The following is a 20,878-nucleotide window of genomic DNA, read 5'->3' on the forward strand; positions in this document are numbered from 1 at the left end:
AATATGTAATTGAGACAAATTAATTAATTAATATATTAATTTTCAAAATTAATAAATTATTTAATATATTTTTCAATTTTTTTTAAATAAATTGGCATTTTCGAAAATAACATTTGAATAATTAAGAAAATTAAATTTGAAATAATTAGTTTTATTTATTTAAATAATGTGAAAGATATTTCTGATCATTCATATTGAATATGAATTTGAAATGATATTTATTGATTAATTAATCTGATAAGACAAGTTATCATGTTTAGATATTTTTGAATAAATAATTATTAGAAGAAAGTGGTTGGAACACATACCTAAAATCAAGGGTGTGCTACACTGTAGTTATTTATTTAATAATTGGTTTATAATTTGAATTTATTTTATAAATCTATCAGATAAAAATTATTTCATAATAAAGATACGCTTAATTGAAAGAATATTCTAGAGAGAAAATTCTAAGCTTTGCACACAGAGAAAAATATAGCGTAATATTTTTTCTATCCATGAAAACTATCTCAGACCTAATATTCCAAGATCTCATGAGCTAAGTACATCTTGTGAATCAGAAAATTTCTCACCATTACTCTACGTGCCCACACACGTCTTGAGGTGTAGAGAAACATCTTGAAAGATCTTGGTGTGAGTATTCAAAAGGATGCTTTGGATTGGATGTTCGTTGGAGTTACTAAAAGATAGCAAGAATTCTTGATTGTTTTACAACTGGTAAATCCTTATCTTTTTCGTTTCATTATTTAAATATTGTTTAAATAATTTTATTTTGAAATCTCTAGGCCCACTACCTCGTTCTTTCCACTACGCACATGGTAAATCAATTACCAACATTACATGGAGGAGCCACCAAAAGTGGTGGCCCTCAAAGGTCAAATTGTCTCCCAGAAGCAAAAGATTAAGGCCCATGAGGGGAGTATCGCCACCTTGCGGGAGGTGGTTAATGCCATGAGGGCCACTTTGACGGCTTAACGGCTGCAAGTGGACCCTCTTGGCGAAATATGACCTAGGCATCTAGCTGACGTGCCACTCACGTACCCAGCTGGAGTGCCACCTGCTCTACCAGTGGGTGTGCCTCCCACTGACATGCCGCAAGATCCACCAGCTGGTGTGCCACTTGTGCACCCAGCTGGAGTCGGAGCCCCACCTGTGCCACAAGATCGTTGCAAGGGAAATGTTGATGAAGAGCCTTCTCAAAAGAGAAAGAGGACTCATCGGGCCTTCGAGCCCATTCAATTCCCGAGAATGGCCAATGATCACCAAGTCCATGGTGCCCGAGGATACCACTAGGCCGCCAGCCTCCACGGAGCCCAGGGGCTCCTGCCTAGGCACACCGCGACTAATCACGTTAGGCTTAGAGGCAGTGTCCCACCAGCACCTCGCCAACCTCAGAGAAACCCTGGCGAAGGGGGCAATAGGAGAAACGTCTCTGCTAACCGAGGACAAGGAATTAGTGTCTTGATTAATAATGAATATGTTGATTCTGAGGGGGAGACTGAGGTGGGATACCCCGAGGACGGTGGTCACCACCGGACAGAGCCTAACCTATGAGATGATCTGAATTTTTGCATGCACAAGGCAGCTCCCAAGGACTACCCCAGGAGACAACAACGAACAGACCTTCGAGACAATCTTAATGCTTAAATGAGAGAAAACTCATAAAAGAGCGCCAATTAAGATTTCGATCCTCTCTGTGCGAAATTGGAGAGTTTAAAAAGGATTATGCTCAAGATGGCTCGGAGACAAGGCCATGACTCCGACTTGGAGGATGAAGATGGGGATCCTTATGCTCCTCGCATTGTAAAATCCTCGTCGCCCCGAGGCTTCACAATGTCAAGCATCGCTCTATACAGCGGAGGAACAGATCCCATCGAGCATCTCTCAAAGTTCAACTCATTGATGTCAGTTTATCGCGTCTCTGAGGACGCCAAGAGACATGTCTTCCCGTTTACTCTAACAGGACCAGGGGGCGAGCGATTCAAGAAGCACCAACTAGGATCCATCCAATCCTGAAAACAACTCTCCACTTCCTTCCAAAGATATTTCATAGCTGCTCGGAAGGTGAATTTCAAGGTCAATGCATTAGCCAATATAAAAGCAAGGACCTCTCGAGACCCTTAAGGCTTACATCAAGTGCTTTAAGGAGGAAGTAGTTAGGACCAAGGGGGTCGACGATGGCCAATAGTTGATGGCCTTACAAGCTGGCATCCGAGCAGGTTCTCCACTATGGGATGACCTTCAATGGAGAGGATATCACAGGCTCGACAATTTCATACGTCGGGCCCAAGTATATATCAATTGGTAAGACGCCTAGATTGGAGAATTTGGAGGACCAGTCTCTTTCCATGCTCCACTAGTCCTGAATATCATGGCTCCGGGACCCTAGTTCTCGCCATACACTCCTGCCTAAATGAATGTTATGAGCGTCGGGAGGGCATAATTGGATATGTGTGTGATTAATTGATTAAATGTGTGACTATGTGGCATGCATGATATATATGATGATATGAATATATTTATATGCATGTTTATAAGTATTAGATATGCATGTGGGCCCCTTAGCGTTTATAAGGGCATATCCATAATTTTGGCCCGTTAAGGGCATAAATGTGATTATATGTGTTAAATGATTGATGCCACATTATTATGTGAATATATTTGTAGTACATGGCTCGAGGCGATCTTAGTGAGTGGATTAGCGGAATAGTCACAGCGGGGTTTAATACTTGGCTCGGGTGAGCCTAGGGGTAATTTGGGTAACTTGGAGAATATTTTGGGGTTTATTGAGTAACGCGTAAGTATTTGGTAATTATTTGAACATGTCTGGATTGAGCGAGGATTTATAGGAATTCTCGATGATTTAGCGAGATGTGGCGTATGACAAAATTTCCCTTAGTGGCACTTAAGGATTTAGATAGACTTAAGGAGCAATTTGGTCTTTTTGGGGTTAAGAGAGTAAGTTTCTAGGAAGCACCCAGAACCTATCAGAGCACTTTCTCTCCCTCTCACTCACGTACTCTTTCTCTCCCTCTCTTGTGTTTTGAAAATGAAGGATTTTGAAGGGGACAAAGCTTGGTTTAGGTTGGGAAAAAGGTATAGGAAATGAAGCTTAGGGGTTGAAGAATCAAGCTAGGACAACCAAGTAATTGCTGAGGATTGAAGCTTCCAACTGAGGTAAGAATTCAAGTTCTAAGCTATTGATTTTTGGTTAGTTTTGGTCATGTTAAGGTGTACTTGAGGGAGGGTTCTGATTGTGGCCTTTAGGCAAAAGTAAATTAATATTCAAGGCTTTAGATGTTGTTTTTGAGGTGATACTTGAAAATCTGAACCTGGTTTTGACTAGGATGCATATTAAGGTTTGATTTTGGGACTGCGAGTTGGGGAAAAACGTTGGAAACCCAGGGATTTCTGAGTTCCCAGGGGGGCGCCGTGACCTAGTTCATGGGCGTCGCGGCCCGCGTGCCCAGAAGGCCCTGGGAGGGCTTGCTATCTTGTGGGCATGTCACGACCCTAGGGGGAAAGTCGCGGACCGCCTCCCCCTAGAAGCAAGAGGTTGCACCTCTGACTTGAGGTGCGATGTGACCCTTAGGGCCAGGTCGCGGCCCGCCTAGGCAGCTATAGCCTAGGTTTGTTTTTAGGCTTGGGGAGGCTCAGAGATTCAAACTTAAGCGTTTGGGACAAATTCTACTACCCCTTTTAGTAGAATTCGAGGTCCCAGAGGCCTCGAATTCGGGTAGTAGAATTCAAGGTCCTGGAGGCTAGTATTTGTTTCCAAAACATTTAATTGGATTAGAATTTTATAGTTACGCATGATTGCTTGTGACTAGGATTACCGTTAAGGCTCAGGACTGAGGATCGTGCTCGGGACCACTCGTAATCCATCGCTTAGGACTCAAAGAAAGAAAATGGCACCCATGTTGTTGTGATTGGGACAGAGATTCCCTGTAATTGAACATGTGTGCTCTATGAGTAATATATATATGTTATATGTGATGTGAAAATACGGCCTAAGGGTGTTGGGGCTAATGATAAGCATGTTAGACACAGCTCGACCTAAGCGAGCCGGGATCAACTGAATAACCAGAGGGCTCGGCCTAAGGGCACCAACACCTAAATATTTGTATTGAAAATTGAGTTATATATTTGAAAGTATATGTTTAACGTTGCCTAGCTTAATACTTGTATTATATTGATTAATTGGACTGATTGAATGAAAGTTTGTTATATGCTCTTGTTGTTGTCTATGCTTGTTGATTATGGTTTTCTTGCTGAGCCTTGGCTCACAGGTGCTACGTGGTGCAGGTAAGGCAAAGGGAAATTGGACCAACCATGAGTTGGAGAGCTTTGGGGGCAGAGTGTACATCGACAGCTACTCGACCGCCATGGCCGAGAGAATTACAAGAACTAGAGCTCTAAACTGTATTTTGCCATTTAGATTGGATACTGTTGTATTAACTTTTGAGAGTCGTTTTCACCTTGTAACTCTTATTTTTGGGATCCCATGTATCAAACTCTTATTTTAATGGAAATCAATCATTTTATAATAAAAAATCTTTTAACCCTAACTTGTCAGATGACTTTAGAAACACATTTTAGTTCAAACAACATGATTAGTGGGTCTTGCACTATTTTAAACACATAGTGTAACGGTCTTGGTTACCTAGGGCGTTACAGCTTTTCAACCTACACTCAGTGCTGGAACAGCTGCTCCGGCCCAATCAGCACTGCTCAGTGAGGCCCCTAGCGAGAAAAAACGCGGGGGAAAAGGCAAGGGCAAGAAGCCCAAGAGAACAAGGGTGGCTCTGGACGAGAAGTATGATCCACAATACTCCGAGTACACCGACTTGGAGGATACTGGGAGAACATCTTCTTAGCCACAGAGTAATGAATCCACTACCAGAAACCTTAGCCTATCCGGTGGGATTGGGAGAGAACAGATTCTTCTAAGTTTTGTTGATTCCATAATGATATAGGGCACCACACTAATGAGTCCAAACAACTTTGAGATGAGATTGAGAATCTCATTAAACTAGGGCATCTCGACCAGTATGCCAGGGGCGGAGCACGCCCTGCTTAGGCTCCAGCCACAGTCATGCCTTCTCCACAGGTGGCACATCCTCAAAACCCAGGCCAAGTGCCTATGGCACCATAACAGGTAGCCCATGGACCTGCCCCAGTGAACAAGAGAGTAGGGACTATCTTCGAAGGATCCTACCTGGGGGCACATCAAGGGGTTCGCAAAATAGCTATGCGCAGTCCTCTAGTCTGAGCCTCGCTGAAACCTAGTCACAACGCATTGACAAAAGCTATCCATCAAGCCCTAATCCATTATATTACTTTGGAATGTAATTCTAGTCTCTAGGACCTTGAATTCTATCAATCTGGGTGATAAAATCCATCCTGAGCCTTAACAATTAGGTTCCTAAGCCAAAAACCTACAAAACAACCAATGCATTGAATTAGGACTGCGGCCCAACCCTTTAAGGGCCACGGCGCACCCCAAAACAGATGCATAATGCCTCCCTGCTGGGAGACGCGGGTCACGGCATGCCCTTCCTACAGCCACGGCATGCCTCAAGAACAGAGGCCTCCTCAGGCCTTCACGCACACGCGGGCCGCAGCATGCCCACCCTTGGGCCACGTCTCGACCCCTAAACCTAAAAATCCTCCATGCATTCCATGAGCAAACCTCCCTGAATTTCACCATTTCTGAGCCTTAATCCTAGAATTCTGCGTAGGACTCAATTCCAAACCACATAACCAATTTATTCACCTAGAAACTCCAACATCAAATCTCCAAAAACACTTTAATTCCAGCACTTAAGTTCTAACTCCCAAACTCTAAAAAAAGAGAAAACTAAACAGAAGTTAAGCTTAAATCCTTACCTCTGAATTACTTTTGGCATGAGCTTGACTCTAGTTTCCCCAACTTCACTTCTCCCCAAGCTCAGTAAACATGAAGCTTGAATTCCTATGCTTGATTCCCCTCTAAAATATTCAACCGCCTATGAGATAGATGGAGAGAGAGAGAGAACCGATTTTGTAAGAGAAAACAGCTGAGAAACTTCTATACTTCTATCTTTTTTTACTTTTGTTCTAGTGGTTTCCCAAGGTTCTAACTGTATATCCATTAGCCAAATAGACTAAATTTCCCCTAAGCCTATCCTCAACCCATTAATGTCATCAAGGGCATTTTAGTCATTTTCCAAATCCCGCTAAGTCCTCGAGTATTCCTATAAATCCCCATTTAATTCTGACATACTAAATCATTGATAAGTTACTATCCATTACTCAATAATTCCCGACACACATATTATATACCCAAAATACCCCTAGGCTCCTCCCGAGCCAGGTATTTGACCCTGTTGTGACATTTTAGCTAAACCACTCCCTATGACTGTCTCGGATCATGCATCACCAATGTATCACCACTCACACGCGGTGTCAATCACAATATACACAAATATTACATTTATGGCCCTCAGCGGGCTAAAATTACAAACATGCCCCTAACAACCAAATGGGGCCCACATGCATACTTAATTCACCTAAACATGCATTTCTAATCACATACTCATCAAATTCACATATTATCATAATAATTCAATTATTTCCCTCCAGGCACGCTAATCAAGGCCCTAAACCTTATTAGTAAATTTGGGACACTACATCAGCCCTACTGGAATTTGGAGCAGTTACCTCCATACGCCACTTGTGCATGAAGTTTCCCACTGAGGCGAGGATAGGCACTATTTGCGGAGATAAAAAAAAGGCCCGTCAGTGCTACAATGTGTCGCTAAAACATCCATTAATGGTTGTTGAAGCAGTAGCCCTCGAGCATCCTCCTTGCAAGGAGATGGAGGTCTAGGTTGTATAAGAAGAAATGGAGTCCAACTCCAACCCCGAAAGGGCTATTGAGCCCGAGAAGGAGGTCGACAAAGTCATCCTTGACAATTCCAACCCCGAAAGAAAAACTAAGGTCAGGAAGAACCTTGAGGCCGAGGTCCGATAAGCTTTGGTTAGCTTTCTCAAGGAAAACTAGTACGTCTTCCCCTGGTCCCACTCTAAAATCATGGGCATTGATTTGAATATCATATGCCATGCCTTGAATATTGATCCAAATGTTGCCCTGGTGCAACAGAAGATGAGGACCATTGACCCGACCAGGGCGGAGGCCTTGAAGGTGGAGGTCAACAAGCTTCTCGCGTCATCCGAGATGCTCAATACCCAAAGCGGTTGTCAAATCTAGTCCTGGTGCCTAGCCTAACGACACCTGGAGGACATGCATCGACTTATCAAACCTCAATAAGACATGCCCAAAGGATTGCTTTCCTTTGTCGAAGAATGATCAAATGGTCGTTGCTACCTCCGGGTATGAGCTCTTGTCCTTCTTGGACACATACTCGAGATACAATCAAATCTCCATGCATGTCACGGACTAGGTGTATACCACCAGCTTCGAAACAGACAAAAGCATCTACTGCTACAAGGTGATGCATTTCAGTTTCAAAAACGTTGGTGTCACGAATCAGAGACTGGTAAACAAAATGTTCAAAGACAAGCTTTATAATGCCCTACTAATCTAGGACTGTTACACTATGTATTTAAAATAGTGCTTAACTCGTTAAGCGAGTCATTTGAACTCAAAAGTGTAATTAAAAATGATTAAAGGCTTAGGTGATAAAATTTTGTTTAAAGATATAAACTTTTTATTTAAAGCAATCAGATGCAATAGTAAAGATAATCACAAAGCAATGTATTGCCGAATCAGGCCAATGCCGATCAAACACAGATAATTACAAAGCAATAAGATGCAATATTAAAGATAGGAAAGATACACAATTCTAACCATGTACAAAGCACAGTTATAATTTTGTTCAGATAACAAGGACAATGCCCAACACAAGGTGCATGTGCCAGTTTTCTTACCTCAAGTCCTGTACAAAAGACGAGACAACCCCGAGTGCGATCCTTTCTCCGAGCCTTATGGAAACTCTAGTCACAACATAAGTAGTATACTTATTAGAAACAATAACTGATAATGGGCTCAAAGACTAAACCCTAGCTCTCGGAACCACCAATTTCACCCTAACTGGGTGGTGGAATCGTCCCCCGAGCCCCCCGAGACTAACACAGAAAACCCTAAAAATGCATTAGCGTCGCGTCACCCTCCTAAAGGGTCGCAGCACTACCGAGGTTAGAGAGAATCCTCTAAAAATGAAAGCGCATTAGCATCGCGGTGCCCTCCTAAAGGGTCATGGCGCCACAGAGGTCAGATGGAAAACCATGTCCTTGAGGAAACCCATCCGCGTTGCGGTGCCACCACAAAAAACCCAGAAAATATGATTTTCCATTGCAATTTCAAACCTCAAAACCCAACCTATACGGATTTTCCCAACATATTTCAACCATAATTCACCTCATATTTAATAACAAAACTAACCCCAACTTCAAAATACTTTTAACTTAAGCAAGAACAACATAAAATCTACCAAATCCCCATCTCATCAAGAACACTAGAAAGCAAAAGGATGAAGAACATCAGCATTCTTACCTCTGCTTAGAAATTAAAAAACCCTTAGATGAAGATAGCTTGGCAACTGCTGACTCATTTCTTCAAAGCTTAATCCTCTCTAAAATCCTCAAAAGGGCTTGGTTCCTTAGCTTGGATGAGTCTTTAGAGAAGATGAAAAAAGACTGCTAGAAGGAGTGTTTAGAACATGAAAGAGAGTTGAGTTCCAACACTTAGCTATTTGTCTAGTTTTAGGGTCAAAAGACATATTTACCCCTCCCTTTACTTAGTCCTCTTACAAACCCCCAAGGGCAATATCGTTATCTTCCCATAAAATCATAATTACACCAATAATCACCAAATTAACCACTAATCCATCACAACAACTATTTCACCAATTAATTTCATTGCCCATAAATCCCACATTATTTATAATTCCCAAAATACCCCTAAGCTCGACCCGAGCTGGGCATTTATCCCCGTTGTGACTTTTCCACTAAAATGCTCGAAAGGATCCACTTATACCGAAAAGCTCAAATATATCCACATGATAATGTGGTCATAAGTATATAGCATAGTAATTACAAATATACCATCAATGGGTCAAAATTACGATAATGCCCTTCATATGAAAAGCGGGTCTTTAAACACATTTAATACACATAATCATGCATAAACAATCATATAATAATATAAGTCATATATTTCACACATAATTATCCCACGTGCCTCCCGAAACGCTAACCAAAGTATTATATCCTCATTAGGAGTTTTGGGACGCTACAACTATCCCGTCCTAATAGAATTTTTTTTCCTCAAAATTTACCTAAACAGCTCGAGATACTACTCCAACATAACTGACTCTAGTTCCCAAGTCGCTTCCTCTACTTTACTGTTCCTCCACAACACTCTCACTAATGAAATAATCTTGTTCCGCAAGACTTTATCCTTCATGTCAAGGATCTGTACTGGTAGCTCCTCATAGGTCAACTTGTTGCAATTCTAGGGTCTCGTAACTCAATACGTGTGTAGTATCTGAAACTTATGTAACGCTCTGCATACCCAAGACCATTACACTGTGTATTTTAAATAGTGATGGACTTGTTAATCAAGTCATTTGGAAATAAACATGTATCTAAGAATAATTAAATGATTAGGGATTAAATGTTTTGATCATAGGAACTGTTACTTTCATTTAAAAGTTTGAGTATGTTCATGGGATCCGAAAATAAGTATTTACAAGGCATTTACAACTCCAAAGGAAATTACAACAAAAACCGGTCTAAGCGGAAAAATTAAGGCTTGACTCTAGTCCCTCTTGAATCCTCGGTCGTTGAGGTCGAGCAGCTGCAAATGTACACGCCGCCCCTAAAGCTCTTCGACTCATAGCTGGTGTAGCTTCCCATTTCCCTTACCTGCACCACTGCCAAGGCTCAGCAAGAAAACTTAAATCAACAGATTCAAATAGGCAACAAAATATAAACAACAAGCTTAGCAGTAAAAACCCTGCTCAAACAAACACATAGATCAAATTAAACAGCCAATGAGTTAGACACGTATAGATCGTACTTCAAATTATTTAGGTGGAATTTGGGCTAGAAAAGCGCATATTGCATTCCCAGGTTGCCTTAGCCAAATGGCCTGCGTTCCACACACTTATTTCCATCCCCAACTCCCTTAGGCCGAGCTTTCAGATCAGGTATAATTAAACATATAGTTTGCATAAAACACAATTAGATGCAACGTATACAAGCATGCCTAATCAAGTTATCACAGGCGTAATCATAGTCATATTCATTAACAGAGGCCCGAGCCCTAATCATGACCAGGGTGCAGCTTTCTTACCTCAAGTCTCGAGTAGATAGTGTATGGAGATCCCGAGCACGATCCTTACTCCCGAGCCCTAACGGTATAACCTAGTCACAACGCAATAACTAGTAATCATCAAGATCTAAACTAGTTAAAATCTTCGAAATTACTTACTAGCCTCCGGGACCTCTGTTTACCGAGTTTTTCGGAAACGAATATAAACAGAATAATAAAAAGATAAGAACTGTAGAAATGCTGAAATGTAACTAAACAAACAGTGTTTTTACGTGGTTCAGGCGTTAACAAGCCCTAGTCCACGAGTCGATGTTATTATACTTGGAAAAGGTTACAGTAAGATGGCTGGTGCACAAGAACTTCACACACTCACAGTGTTTCTCTCGGGTTCTCTTGAAGAAGATGAAGCTAGAGAGATTTTAGTAGAGTTTTTGCTATGTGATTTTTTGGTCGTCCCTCTTCTTGTAAAATGAAGGGGTCTTTATAGCTAGGGTTTCGGATTAGGGTTTTTCTCTACGTACATGAGTCTTAATTACACCAGCCATAAATAGGGGATACAATTACTGTAGTAGCATGGCTACAAGACTCTATGTGGGTATATTTACGTGAAAGTATGGGGAACACACAAAGTCAGCCGTCTTTTCCAAGTTGTCAGCGGAACAGTAGGCGAAAAGGTACCCTTAGGCGTGCTGGGATGTGTGCGGCTTTGACCTGACGGGCGTGTCAGGCGGGATCCTGTGTCAGATGGATATCATTCCAAATATGCCTTCTCCCGGACTCGACCGTTCGGTTTAGTTCTGTGCGAGGCACGGAACTGTTTCCGCGGAGACCACTCGAAGAGCCTCTCCTGGAAGGGGCCTCCCCGAGGGGTATCCTTCGGGAGTCCGGGAGAGTCGACGAGTTTCCGTGTTGTGATTTCTTGGAAGAGTAATCCGGATACTACACAGGAGAGGCGAAGCCTTTCTGTCCATCCGCGAGCTCTGGTCACCTACCGTGAAAGACATCGATAATTCTGCTTCCCCGAGGACATCAATCTAAACGCTATCCGGAAATCTGGATAACATTTACCCCCCAAGGTCACGGAGCTTTGAGAGATCTGGGAGCTTGTACAGTCCTCCGGGTATTTCGGTCTCTTAGATTAGGCGAGGGGCCACCTTCTGTGTTCCCGGAAGAGTTCCTTTTTCCCGCCTGAGTGTTAGTATGAAAAAGAAAGGGAATTTCTTCTGTTTGAACTCAAGTACTCAAATGCGGCAAGGACCACGTGTCATTCTGGGAATGGTTCTGCGACCAAGACGTGTGCGTGAGGCGACTGGTTGAGTATGCGTGCGTCAGTCATCTGAGTAATGATTTGACGGTTTTTAATGGTACTCCGGGCCCGAGGTGGTGTAATGATGGGAAATAAATACTTTATTCCCATCCGAGGAGTCATAAATAGGATCGTCGCATCATCTCCAGCCGTTGGATCCGATGCACACGGAATGGGAAGATCGGGACCGTCCATTTGAGGAATTCGAAACGAATTCTTCCCTGCTATAAAAACGAGGGAAAGGACCTTTCTTCCTCTTTACGCTTTCAAATTCTCTATCTTTCGGATTTTCAGATTTCTAAACCTTCGAACTCTCAGGCTTCCCAGCTTCCGTTCCTCCGAACTTGCCACTTCTTTTGGTAAGGATCTGAAAACTTTTTCTTTTGATTTGGCAGTGGGTTTATTCGCCGAAGTTCCTGGTTTGAATCGTCGTTCGTCTTTGCAGCTTTTACTTCTCGCGATCGTGCTGGGCAGTGATCCAATTACTCCTTCAACCTCCAACTACCCGAATATCAGTAAGTATTTCCACTTTGCTCTTTCCTCCCAGACCTTAGGTTGTTGGTAGTTGTTAGAGTAGAGGTTTCTGCCATTATCGCTTATGTGCATGCGTGAATAGGGCTTTGGTAGGCATGTGATTGATGTGAGTCGATAAGTAACCTTTTCTGCATGCTTTGGCGACTTGCGTTTGGAAAGTCGTCCCTTGTTTTGCTGTTTTAGGGCATAAGCATGAACGCCTTTAGGGTGTCTTTCTCTGGAAAAGCACTTCTTTTGGTGGGCTTAGGCTCGGAGTCTGAGTCTGGTTCCTTGCTGCCCTTCGGGTGGCATGGTGCCAATCCCTCGGTAAGCTCGGTGGGAGCCTCTCCAAGCAGTTTTCGGGGAGGGTCTCCCCGACGCCTTTGATACCACTAGGGTATGACAAGGGTGCTGACTGCTTAGAGTGTTTTCTTCTTTCTTTCTTTTGTCCAGTGACGAACATCTCAAAGGAACAACTCCTTGCTGTGGGGGAGGCTGATTCTGCCCAAGAGAAGGGCTCTCCTGTCGCTGGTGGAAAGGGGAAAGGAAAGGCAAAAGTGGTCGCGGCTAGCCCACCGACCTCCAATAGTTCTATCTGGGAGATGGACCAAAAGCCGAACCTTTTCAGGAATTATGGCATGCTGGAGCTGTATTCCTCTGAGGCAGGCCTAAAGAACATCCCAGGTTTGATGTGGCACCGTCTGTCGGTGCTGGGCGAGTCAGCTAGCCAGAGTCACGAGGGCTTTGGTGCCTGGAGCTGGGCACACATAGTGTGTGGGGCGCACTTGCCCCTAAGGAGTTACTTCGCCAATTTCTGTGTGAAGGCGGGGATTGCCCCCTTCCAGTTGATTCCTCCCAGCTACAAGCTCCTAGCGGGGTGGTTCATCTTTTGCAAGTCTCGGAGACTGGAAGCTCCTACCCCGGAGGAGGTGCTGTACTTTTACGGGTTGAAGTCTCAGCCTATGAGGAGTCATTCAGACAAGGTGGGGTTTTACAGGCTAGAAAGGCACCCGGACGTGATGTGCCCCACTTGTCATACCGCGAGGGTTCCGGACCTCCGGGAATACTGGTTCCTGACGACTGGCTTCCCGGTGAAGAGGGTGCCAGCCCTATCTTTGGACTTCAAAATCCCTGATAAGTGCTCCTTCCTCTTCTTTTCAACTTTGTTTCTTTGCGTTTGATTTGCCTTTTGGGAGGATCTCTAACGCTTGTATTTGATTTTTGCAGAAGTCGTTCCGCGAACACCTCGTTGCGCGGAGATGATAAGGAGGTCCAAGTTCTACGAAGGGCTTTCTGAGGAAGAGTTGAAAGTGGAGGGACTTGTGACCTCCGAATCGTTGAGGGAGTATGGGCTACTTGCCTCCTTCCAAAACATCGAGCCAGTGAGTGGCAGGGGGCAAACTCAGGTGTCAGCTGACATCCGGGAGCAGATTGCCCTGGAGCTGTCTAAGGTGATCACCCAAGCAGCTCGGGACGAAAATGCTTTATCTCCTAGTTAGGCGGAGAGGTTCCCCGACCCCCAGCCGGAGGAAGAGGAGATCGAGGCTCGCCACGTCGCGGCTTACCCTAACGAAGGGGCTCCGGGGGCTAGTACCTCCGGGAGAGGTAAGACTAGTTTTCGACTGATCCACACCCCCAGCCTGTCTGAGGTTTCCCGGACCTCTCAGATGGGGTTTGATCCCCGTTTCCTTAGGCTAGATCCGCGTAGGATACCCTTCGACAGGTATTGCGATAGGGTAGATGAGCTCCTCTGGTGTCTGAGTGACGGTAGTCTGCCAGAAGGTGTCATCATGGTTGACCCTTCTTCTCTTAGCATGTCATTCCCGGACTTCAAGGAGTACGGGAGCTTCCTGGAGCAGGAAGCGATGTTTTGTTTTGCTCGGGGAAGGCCATCCACGTTTCTCGTGCATGGTCGTCCCTTTCAAACTTTTCTTTTTCTTGTTTCTTGTTCCCTGCTGGCGGGCTTGCTTGTGCTTTTATGTTGTTGATTGTCTTGTCTTCCGCTTATCTTCTTTCTCATTGCTTGTTGGTTCGTTAACCTTGCTTTGAACGTTTCTTGCAGAATATCCAGAAGCCAAGATGCTGGGGAGGGTTACTTTACTCATTAAGAAGGCTGCCACCAGCCAAGACCCGTCCACGGGGAAAGGACGGAAGACCAAGGCCGGTAGGGGAGGTAAAGCTGCCTCCCCCAAGAAGGCAAGTGGCGAGGCGCAAGCGTCTCCGAGGGTAGAGAAGTCTCCTGCTGACGGGCCTTCCGAGACTATGATGGTCTCGAGTAGCAGCAGCGACGGGGAAGGGCTTGTGTTCCCCGTGAGGACAACTGGGGTGAGCAAGCGTCCCGGAGAAGATGCTGAGGGCGCTAAGCACAAACGCCTTAGACACTCTTCTCCCGGTCGAAGGCAACAACAACAGCAACGACAGCAACCACAACTACAACAACAGCAGCAACAAGAATAAGAGAGACAATCACCAACGCCGCAGCAGCAGCAACAACAACATCCAAACCAGCAGCAGCAACAAGGGCAATTACTTCTGCTGCCGCAGTAGCAAAAGCAACAGACCGGGGCCTTAATACCCCGTCTGCCTCCTCCCCCAGCTCAAAGGGGGCCCACCCTTCCGGGGTCTCCTTCTTCTCAGACAACCAACCTTCCTCTGCCTGGCCTGAAGTTCCACTTCCCACGGAAGCCAACCAGTTTCCCTGCTGCCCTCCTGGAGGGTGTAAGACGGGCCGATAGTTTTTTGAAGAGGCGGTTAGAGGCGGAGAAGGCTGTTACTCAGGGAAGGGCAGATAACTTGTCTGCCGTGAAGAGAGCTGAGCTGGCCGAGGGGGTGAGATCTCTTCACCCGGCCGGAGCGGTTCTGGATGGTCCAGCCTTGGAGAAGAGGCTGGTGCCTAGGCTCGGACGTGCACTGGCACCGTTCGGAGCTGAGATGATGGAGGACATGGCCCTGAGCTTATGCGAGCTCAATTCTGAGAAATGGGCCATCAGTAGCAGCAAGGATCCGCTGTTGCTGACACACGCTGTGAAGCAGCAACTGTCCGGGGTAAGCCGTCAGTTGTTATTTTTTGGGATCACCTGTCTTTTGGTCCGGCTTTAGCTCATTCTGTTGTCTTTCCTTGCAGGCCTCTATGATCGCGGAACGCTCGTTCCGGGAGGTTGGTGCAGCTCTGGTTCAGCTGGAGGAGAGCCAACTGGCTCGCTAGGCCTTGGAGGCGGAGAAACAGAAACTGACCCAACAGGCCTTGAGGGTTTCGGAGAAGATTGATCAGGCCCGGCGCACGGCTGAAGAAGAGGCGGAGAAGAAATATCTTGCCAAATATCAAGAGTACCGGGCCAAGGCAGAGAATGAGTTTAGACAGCGGTCGGATGGGATGAAGGCCGAAAACTCCAAGCTCCGGGAAGAGCTGTCCCAAGCCAAGGTGGAGAAGGATACCCTGGAAGCTCGCTTGCAATCAAAAAATGATCTCCTCCTTAAGTGGCAAGAGGAATATTCCACTCTTCAGAGTAAGCTGCATGAGGAGGAGCAACTCCATAAGAGGAGCAGGGATCTCGTGTCTATGCTGCAGTTGGGGCTCGCCGAGAAGGATAAAGAGATCGGGGCCTTGCAATTCACTGCCAGGGGGCATGTGACCGAGAAGCAATCCGTGCTGAACCAAAATAGGGAGCAGCGCAAGGAGATTGATTCTCTTAAGGGGGAGCGGGATGCCTCCAAGGCCGAAATGGAAAAATTGAGGGCTCAACTAACTGTCGCGGAGGCACAGCTGGCAACCTCCGAGGCGGAGCGCTTGAAGGAGAAGAAGGATGCTGAGGTGATACTGAACAGGACGATAAATATATTGCATGTGGTCCTCATGCATCAACTCTGGAAAGTGAACCCGGAGGTATTAGGCTATCTAGGAGATGATGCCGAAGCCATGAGGGAGAAGCTACTCGTGTGGGATCAGGGCCCAGAGGCGTACGTCCAAACTTACAACATTGACGAACGTGCTGGAGCCCCTGAGGTGGGAGATCCCGGAGAGGCGGGGACCTCTGAACCTTCTCATGACATAGTTCTGCCTTCCAATGAGCCGACTCCGCCAGCCTCAGTTGAAACCGATGCCCCCGAAGTTGCGGTCGTGGAAGCTGTAGTTACCCCCAATGCTTGAAGGGGTTTTATCTTTAATTATTTTTCATTTTGAGTTTTTCATTGCGGACCTTTTTTGCCATAATCATAGCATTCTCCTTTCTTTTCTGCCGAGTTCTTTATTTATCTTTGCGCTTAGGGTAGACATTTATACGGTAGAAACTGTTGTAGGGGCGTATGGGGTTTTGGTTCCAACGGCCAAAACCTATGCACTTCCCACTTGAAGCTTTAACGGATGATGTCTTTTCCCACGTATTTTCTAGGTTACGAAGGTTTCCTGGTTCCAACGGCCAGGCTCCTTTCACCGTATTTTAGCTTTCCTGAGGCAAATAGCCAATCCCGGGACTTGTAGTTATACTGTTCGCTGGGATTGCTACGGTGAGTCGTTCCATTGTTTGGAACGGGAGTTCTTCTGGTGAGCGTCGCTAGACTTAAGGTTAGATCTTTGCGAAGCAAAACTAACTGTTGTTGCGAACCTCATGGTGGCTGTCTTCAGGGACCTGGCGTGGAGCCCTGCGAGGCAAGGCTCATTGCTGTCGGGGAAATCGCCACGCCCACCAGGTGTGATCCTGGAGCAGGGGCTTTGCGAAGCAAGGCCGGCTGTGAGTGGGGGATCGAGCATGTCTGCTTCTGGAGCTGAAACTTGCAATGGCCATGGAGCTTGCCATGCATTATTTTGTGAGATCCGGAGTTGGAGCCTGCAAAGCAAGGCTTACAACGCTCGCGAATCTTGCCATCTTTCGCCTTGCGGGACCCGGAGCTGGAGCTTGCGAAGCGAAGCTCTACAGCGCTCGCGGATTTTGCCATCTTTCGCCTCGCGGGACCCGGAGCTGGAGCTTGCGAAGCAAAGCTCTACAGCGCTCGCGGGTCTGGCCATCTTTCGCCTTGCGGGACCCGGAGCTGGAGCTTGCGAAGCAAAGCTCTACAGCGCTCGCGGATCTTGCCATCTTTCGCCTTCCGAGACCCGGAGCTGGAGCTTGCGAAGCAAAGCTCTACAGCGATCGCGGAGAATTCTGCAAAGGACTTGTCAGGGAGTTGGGGGTGTTTTGGCGTAGCTCTATGAACGTGCCTCAACCCCCAGTCCCGTCCATCACTGGGCTACACAGGAGATAATTTTCATGATACATAATGGCAGGCATTTCCATGGCAATTTTCACATAAGCACATAATGCACATATGACACGTAATGCAAGCATGTTCATGGCAACAAACAAACCTAAGCTTAACAATTTAAACATTTCAAATAATTTAAAAATTTCAAACACAATGCTAGCACATAAGTGGTGTTCTGTGTACGTTTTGTTCAAGGGGCGTATGGCTATGCCTTAGCCATGTATACCCCCCAAGTGAGCGTGGGGTCCGAACGTCTCCGGACCGCGTGGTCACTTGTTAAAACGCAGCTTTGAACACAGGGATAAAAAGTGCAGTAAAAGCGGAGTGAATCTCTCCGTGTTTCATTAAATTAGCCTGCTAGGCGTGAGTTTTACAACAGGGAGGATTATTTCCACATTTTTCACTTTTGCTAATTTCACCAAGGACTTCCGACTGGATGGTCCGGGGCCTACTGGTAGTAACGGCGGAGGTGCTCCGCGTTCCAGGCGCGCGGGACTTTAGATCCGTCGAGTCTCTTTAAGTGATACGTCCCATGGCCCACTTTTTCTTGGACTTCGTAGGGGCCTTCCCAGTTGGGTCCAAGGACTCCTACTCCCGGATCCTGCGTAGCAGGAAATACTCTCCGTAGGACAAGATCCCCAACTTCGAATGTGCGGCTCTGGACTCTCGTGTTAAAGTGTCGGGCTATCTTGCCTTGGTACATTTTTAGTTGGACCTGCGACTGCTCCCGGAGCTCTTCGATCATGTCCAAGGACTCCTGGAGAAGGGCATGGTTTCGGGTAGGATCGTAGGTATCTTGCCTGTGAGAGGGGATCATAGTTTTTACTGGGATGACGGCCTCGCAACCGAAGGTCATGGAATAAGGCGTGTGCCCCGTCGAAGTTCTCTCTGTTGTGCGATAGGCCCAAAGTACTCGCGGAAGTTCTTCCGGCCAGTGAGCCTTGCAGGCTTGGAGTTTTTTCTTCAACGTGGTCTTTAATACTTTGTTTACAGCTTCCACTTGCCCATTAGCCTGGGGTCTGGCGACTGCGGAAAAGCTTTTGATAATTCCATGCGAAGCACAGAAGTTCGTGAAGTGTTCACTGTCAAACTGCTTTCGGTTGTCGGACACAATTTTTCGTGGAAGCCCAAAATGACACACTATATTCCTGATGAAAAAGTCCAGTGCTTTTTTAGATGTGACCGTGTTCATAGGTTCAGCTTCAGCCCATTTGGTGAAGTAGTCTACCGCGACTATGGCGTACTTCACTCCACCCTTTCCAGTTGGGAGGGAACCTACTAGGTCAATGCCCCAAACGGCGAACGGCCAGGGGCTGGTCATTAGGGTAATTTCTGTAGGCGGCGCTCGCGGAACCTTGGCGTACCTCTGGCACTGCTCACATTTCCTGACATAATCCACACAATCCTTCTTCATGGTGGGCCAGAAGTATCCTTGTCGAAGGATCTTTTTGGAGAGGCTCAGCCCGGAGGTATGATCGCCACAGAAGCCTCCGTGAATCTCATGTATGATGGTGCTGACTTCGGTTCCGACAACACACCTAAGGAAGGGTATGGACAACCCCCTGCGGTAAAGCTTTCCATCCATAACCACGTATCGGGGAGCTTGATATTGGAGCTTCCTTGCGTCAGCTTTATCAGTGGGGAGCTCTCCGGTGGTGAGAAATCTGAGGATGGGTCCTATCCAGGAGTGGGAATGGTCGATGATGGCGTTTATCCTTCGTGTCTCAGTACTGGGGGCTTCTAAGTGCCCGATAGGGACTAAGCCATACTGTTCAATCTCCGGGTCCGTTGCAAGCTTGGCCAGCGTGTCCGCGAGTGAGTTCTGGTCCCGGGGGACCTGGCGGATTTGGTAGCCTTTGAAATGCTGCAGTAGGTCGCGGGAGAGAGACACGTAGGCAGCCATCCTTTCGCCTTTCGTCTGGTATTCCCCGGATATTTGGTTTACCACAAGTAGGGAGTCGCTGTATACTTCGATTTTTTGGGCTCCGAGTTCTCTGGCCAGTCGTAATCCAGCTATAATGGCTTCGTGTTCTGCCTCGTTGTTGGATGCTGGGAACGCGAAGCGGATGGCGCTCTGGAGCTGGTGCCCTTGGGGAGATATTAGGATGACCCTTGCTCCAGCTCCTTTTTCATTTGAGGCTCCGTCTACATAGACCTTCCAGGTGGGAAGTTCCGGGACAGGATCTTCCGGGAGGTCATTCATTCCTGAGCATTCCACAATAAAGTCCGCGAGAGCTTGACCTTTTATGGAAACACGTGGTTGGTAGTGGACGTCGAACTGGCTCAGTTCCATGGCCCACTTAAGCAATCTGCCAGAAGACTCGGGCTTCTGCAGGACTTGTCGGAGAGGGTGGTTGGTGAGTACTTTGATGGTGTGCGCCTGGAAATATGGCCTCAACTTCCGTGAAGCGATCAGCAAGCAGAGGGAGAGTTTCTCGATCATTGAATATCTGGACTCGGCGTCCAATAACCTCTGGCTTATGTAATACACAGGGAGCTGGATACGGCCATCTTCCCGGACGAGAGCGGCACTCACTGCGTGCTCAGTCACAGCTAAGTATAAGAACAACGCCTCTCCTTCGACAGGTTTGGACAGAATGGGAGCTTGGGTTAAATGTTCTTTGAGGTGTTGGAAGGCTGCTTCGCATTCGGGGGTCCACTCGAACTTCTTGTTTCCTCGCAACACATTGAAGAAGGGGATACACTTGTCAGTGGCCTTGGATACGAAGCGGCTGAGAGCAGCTATCCTTCCGGTAACGCTCTGGACATCCTTATGCTTCCGGGGGGAAGGCATATCTATGAACGCCTTTATTTTCTCAGGGTTGGCTTCCACTCCGCGGGAGCTGACAATAAAACCGAGGAACTTCCCAGACGAGACCCCGAAAGTACATTTCTTTGGATTTAGTTTCATCCCGTACTTTCGGATCACGGCGAAAGCTTCCTCAAGGTCGTCACTGTGGTCCTCGGAGGTCTTGGACTTTACCAACATGTCGTCCACATACACCTCCATGTTCCTCCCCAGTTGGTCCTTGAACATTCTGTTTACCAGACGCTGGTACGTCGCCCCAGCATTCTTCAAACCGAAAGGCATGACCACGTAACAGTAGACACCCTTGTCCGTGAGGAAGCTGGTGTGTTCCTGGTCCGCGACATGCATCTTGATCTGGTTGTATCCGGAGTACGCATCCATGAAGGATAAGAGTTCGTACCCGGAAGTAGCGTCTACCATCTGATCGATTCGCGGAAGAGGGAAACAATCTTTTGGGCAGGCCTTGTTTAGGTCCGTGAAGTCAATGCACATTCTCCAGGACCCATCGGGTTTCGGGACCAGAACTGGGTTGGCCAACCACACGGGATAGTGCGACTCCTGGAGAAAGCCTATGGACATCAATTTGTCCACTTCAGCTTTGACGGCTTCGGCTCTCACTGGGTCCAGCGGCCTCCTCTTTTGGCGAATTGGAGTTGCAGATGGGTCTATGTTG

This window comes from Humulus lupulus, chromosome X (assembly GCF_963169125.1).
Source record: "Humulus lupulus chromosome X, drHumLupu1.1, whole genome shotgun sequence".
NCBI lineage: Eukaryota > Viridiplantae > Streptophyta > Magnoliopsida > Rosales > Cannabaceae > Humulus > Humulus lupulus.